The sequence below is a fragment of the Haliotis rufescens genome, unplaced genomic scaffold (genome assembly GCF_023055435.1).
Source record: "Haliotis rufescens isolate VD_foot unplaced genomic scaffold, xgHalRufe1.0.p SCAF_18, whole genome shotgun sequence".
Taxonomy (NCBI): domain Eukaryota; kingdom Metazoa; phylum Mollusca; class Gastropoda; order Lepetellida; family Haliotidae; genus Haliotis; species Haliotis rufescens.
In genome coordinates this window covers 22,412,131-22,418,130 of record NW_025963868.1, presented here as the reverse complement: position 1 = coordinate 22,418,130, position 6,000 = coordinate 22,412,131, and positions in this window count along the sequence as shown.

Genomic DNA, 6,000 nt, shown 5'->3' with positions numbered 1-6,000 from the left:
TTGAAATAACATTTTAGAAAGCTTTAGGAAAATTTGCTAACCGATGTTGGTCGTCCAACCATGTTCCTTTTAATGTGTATCTGTTCTTAAAGTCTTCAAACGATAGAATTTTATTTTCATTACAAATATCTCTTATAAAATGAACACCATGATGATTGAAACAGAGTGGTTGAACAATGATTTGTCCCATATCATCAGTATCAAACTAATATTTTCTAATAAATATGCCCGATGCAGTCAAAACATCTCTCCAGTGAGGATTGTCTATATGAGACAATCAACAATATTAGAACCATGTGGGAATATGTATATTATGTGAAAGGTGTTACGGCCACTTGTATACTTTAATTTTTAAATACTGTTTGAAAGTGAACAGTTTAAGAGCATTAATAAAATATTTAATGTCAACCATGGTCACCATCACTGTATGTTCGAGTCACGTGGTTTTTTTTGTGACATGTCTTTTGTCATTCCAAAAAGATTTATTAAAAAATTGTGTTGATTTCATTTATGAACGTTTTAGGTGGGTTAGGAAGAGCAGAAAAAGATATGTACTAGAGTAGAGACAGCAACAGTTTTTTTTATAAATTTGCAAGTATTCAGTTTATGTTTTACCCATAATTTAATTCAATTATTTTATTGGTTCTGTTGATCTATATTCGTTTTCTCATAGGCTTGTTTGCCATTGCCTTCACTTTTTTATTTAAGTTTAATTCCAAACAATATGTACACCCTAGTTAAAATACCATGAAATATCATGTATTAAGGGCTCATTTGTGTTTGGGGAAGAACTGTGAAGTTTATCAGAACGGTGTGACCGGGGTAATAAGATTGATAAAAACTGCTGGTGTGAGTATTTTAAGAAATTGTTTAATAACTGTGATGAAATTTGTGAGAATAGCAATACTACCGATGTAGAATCTCCTTCAGATTATATTGATAAATGCATTCTGGAGTCGCCTATCGCGGATCAAGAGATTCCGGCAGCAGTCAAACATTTAAAGAATGGCAAGTCCCCTGAACATGACGATATTATCACTGAAATGGTAAAATGTTCTGAACCCTTTATAGTTCCATTCTTAACTTTATTTCACAAGCTACTTGATTCTGGTGCATTTCCTGAACCCTGGACAAGGTCTTCGCAATTGGGATCAATGACATGCATCAACCAAGTCAGCGAGCCTGACCACCCGACCCCTTAGTCGCCTTTTACGACCAGCAAAGTCGCCTTTTACGGCAAGCATGGGTTGCTGAAGGCCTATTCAACCTCGGGTGAAGAGTATGTAAAACAATGCATTTTTTTTTGGTATGCTGTACGAGTGAAAAAAGATTTTATTGTTACGTATGGACTGTAACATTTATGAAATCTGTCCATTAAGGCCTTTAAAAAATTGAAATTGCTAGAGGCATCATAAAGGTACCACACTTTTATGCAGCATAAAGTGAGGACAAAGACGCTGCAGAACACACAGGGAAAGCATTCGCCTCATCGGGCACCTTTCTTCATTCCTCACAGCGTAACAGCGACCGCGATCTGTTTCTTACTGCCCCACATTTGTTCTGACCAAGCTTCCGATGGAGCTTCATGGGCCACAACTTTTGAACATGGATAGTACAATATATTGACGCAATGCGACACTAGACTATGAGTGTGTATGTTAAAAATGGTAACTCAATTATTGTCCAAAATAATCTCAATTATGATTTAAAAAAATGATAAACGTTCTTCTAAATAGCAAGTGCGTATCACGACCAACTGGTCCCTTTAAATTATAAGATTTATTTGTCTCCGGCATCCTTGTCTATATAAAAAAATAAAATTTTGTCGTACAGAAAGCTCCTCTTCAATAAACATTCAATAAACACAGCTTATGTCAATGAAACACGTTTGTGATGCGAAAAAAAGTTTAATAATTATTTCAAAGTTATCTATGAATCTCTCCAACGATAAAGTCATGTTTCATTTAAAAAAAACTTTAAATAAGTGTCTGCTTGTATGAGGAACGTTTAGGTTCAGCGATTACAATACTGATGATTAGAGTTTGGGAGGTATTCCAGACTGACGATAGATAGTGGGAATCCAGGTTCTTGACGTCAGCGTGATCATAAAATGATAAAACATGATACATGTTGTCCTTTTAATTGCATACTCCTATTAAATGCATCCATTTTATTGACAACTGAATTATGTACTTAACAAAATTCAAGTAGTACATTCCATGGTCCAACTGCGAGTATAATGGTTTATTATGGTTTGATTATGTCTGATACAAACCTGACGGTCTTAAGTATAAACTTTGGTACCACGTCCACCATTTGGCATGCGCGCATTGTTTGAGCAATGATATACTTTTTTTCGATTTAGCAAGGTTATACCTTTGCTAATAACAAGATATATGCAGATGATCACACGGCACTTCCTAATAATTATTGTTTTATGGCAAAAAGAATACACACACCAATGTCAGCACACGTTTTCTCACTGAAAAAGATTTCTTCAATTCCAATCATACCATTCTTTGACCGGGTACTACGCCATTAGTTTTAAAGATATTCATTTCATTTATATTTTATTTTGGAGGGATGCCATTGTAGATTATGAAACTACTCATAACGTAATACTGACCACGTGGTCCCTTTACCGGTAGCCTTCCCCAATTGTTTATAACACGTCATAGTTGGTTTTTTTAGTTCTTAAATGTCTTCATTTGTTGTCAATTGTTCAGTAACCTCAATAACCCTGCACCCAGTCTTATCATCGTGTTACGTTGTGTTCTACCCTTTCTAGGGTAGGGTACTTCTAAGGTTCGATTAGGCTTTTGAACTCTTTAAATATGTTACATCTTGAACTATGTTCTATAGTCTTTTTCAATGATTGATGATACATATCAATTGCAACCTTTTTATACCGTCTGAGAAAAGTAAATTTATCTCCGACACACTGAGCGATCCATACAAATCCAAATCCATGTGAAAACAACAGAGTGCGTACAGTAGGTGCATGGGTTTGGTGTCCGCAATTATCATAGAACATAAACATATCCTGGGCTTTCTCAGGAATTCTGTCATTATGCATTTCGGCAAGTTTAAGTCAGTATTTTATACAACGACAGAGTGCATTTATGTACAACGGATATCGGCCACATACAATTACATTTTGGTGTTGGAGAACCAACGTTGAGAAATGTCTTGCAAGCAATTAAATGGACAGTTTTCAAATCTGTTTGTACCTCACGCCTCTTGCCATATAACAGAATAGGCTGTATTTGGGTGTCGAATATCTTAAAAAACACAGCTGGATCCACCATACCAAGTTTATACAAATTATGGATGACTTCCATTAAAGCTCGTTTACCTCTTGAAGACAAATCTAGAATACTTTTATTCATTTTACCTGTTGGTGAGAAAATTATTCCTAGATAGACCGCCTCCGTGGTCTAGTGGTAGAGCGCCTGCCCGGAAAGCGGAAGGTCCGGGGTTCGATCCCCGGCCGCGTCATACCAAAAGACTTTAAAGGTGGTACTTGTTGTTACCCTGTGTGGCGCTCGGCATTAAGGGGCTAAAACAAGGACTGGTCAGCTCGGAGTCAGTATACTGTGTCTGAGTGGGGTATTCATGTTAAACTGCAGCATGGTATCTCAGTGAGCTAGCACTATAAATCGGCATCAGTCCGGACTAGTACAAGCAGCCACACAAACACACACACGTACATGCACGTCGCTATATAAGTGCAATAATCTTGGACGCGACGTTAAACCCCATTTCACCTCACCTATTCCTAGAAATCTGTATGATTCAACAGTTAAAACCTTTTCACCTTTATAAAACCATTTTTTTCTATTCATGACAGTCGCCCACCTCTTCTAAATACCACAATATTTGTCTTGTCTAGATTTACTGTTAAACCCCATATATCCGTATACGATTCTAAAATATTAAGTTGTTTCTGTAACTCAGATACTAAATAAGATACAAGTACAACATCATCTGCAAACATCAACAAGATTTCAAGTACGTCAAGGAATAATTGTACCCCATATTTACAGTTGTCTACAATTTCCATAGATAATTCATTTATGTAGAAGGAGAATAAAAGATATATATAGCCTTGTTTTAAAGCAATAGGACAGTTAAAATATTCACTACATACACCAGACCCGTGAAGATCCGGGGTAGAATAGACCTGCAGCAACCCATGCTTGTCGTAACAGGCGACAATTTTCCAAGTAAGAGGCAGCTAACGGGATCGGGTGATCAGGCTCACTGACTTGGTTGATGAATGTCATCGTATCCCAATTGCGAAGATCGATGCTCAAAATGTCAATCACTGGATTTTCTGGTCCCCCCCCCCCCCCAATAATATAATAGAACGAATGAATGAATGGCTTTGTATCTGTAGAAATTACCTTTGTTCAAGAAGTTCAGTCCGGTGTCCACGCTTAACGACGAACCAGCGAGAGACGTCTCATGCCTAACTATCAGCGTCACTGATAGGATATTGATTGTCCACCACGCCTTGTCATTTACACCTTGTGCCCAGTATATTATATTTCTCATTATTAGAATCGTATCAGATGAATCAATAAATCTTAGTCATGTACCTGTATTGTTAATATAGTAGGTATGGTTTGACGCCGCTTTTGGCCAGATTCGAGGGACGACAGAGATGGGTTTCCCACAATGTCGAGAATCGAACTCGGGTTTGGGGCGTGACGAGTTAACCCTTAAACCACTAGCCTACCCTACCGCCCCTAATATTACAATGCATAAAATATAGTTTACCTGTACTGACAACTGAATCCATGCACCGTGCATGCTCCACCTGTTTTGTCACCCTATACAGTGTACCGTCCGTCCTCAACGTATTCATTCGCAATATACAGGCACCGTCCGTCTTCAACGAATAGTCAACATATGCGATGTTCCGCCCACCTTTAACGAATACAGTCAACATTTGCGATGTACCGCCCACCTTCAACGAATACAGTCAACATATGCGATGTACCGCCCACCTTTAACGAATACAGTCAACATATGCGATGTACCGCCCACCTTCAACGAATACAGTCAACATATGCGATGTACCGCCCACCTTTAACGAATACAGTCAACATTTGCGATGTACCGCCCACCTTCAACAAATACAGTCAACATATGCGATGTACCGCCCACCTTTAACGAATACAGTCAACATATGCGATGTACCGCCCACCTTTAACGAATACAGTCAACATATGCGATGTACCGCCCACCTTTAACGAATACAGTCAACATATGCGATGTACCGCCCACCTTTAACGAATACAGTCAACATATGCGATGTACCGCCCACCTTTAACGAATACAGTCAACATATGCGATGTACCGCCCACCTTTAACGAATACAGTCAACATTTGCGATGTACCGCCCACCTTCAACAAATACAGTCAACATATGCGATGTACCGCCCTCCTTTAACGAATACAGTCAACATATGCGATGTACCGCCCACCTTTAACGAATACAGTCAACATATGCGATGTACCGCCCACCTTTAACGAATACAGTCAACAGATACGATGCGCCTTTTTGACCGTGTGTTCGATTACCAGATTCGCACTAACTATGTGTCAATGTTTGTTAGCACCATACAAAACCTGCATCTCTTCGGGCTTTCCTCTCACGTCAAGCTGACACGCCGTGCTATGACTGGAATACTGTTCAACAAACTCACTCACTGATGGAGTATGGTTTCGGGCTTCGGTTGTTTGTTTGTTTGTTTGATTGTTTGATTGTGGTTTAACGCCGCTCTCAGCAATATTCCAGCTATATGACGGCGGTCTGGAAATAATCGTGTCTGAAACAGACAATCCAGTGATTGATATCATGAGCATCGATCCACGCAATTGGGACCGATGACATGATCAACCAAGTCAGCGAGCCTGACCACCCGAACCTGTAAGTCGCCTCTTACGACAAGCATAGTCACCTTTTACAGCAAGCATGGGAAGACCTATTCC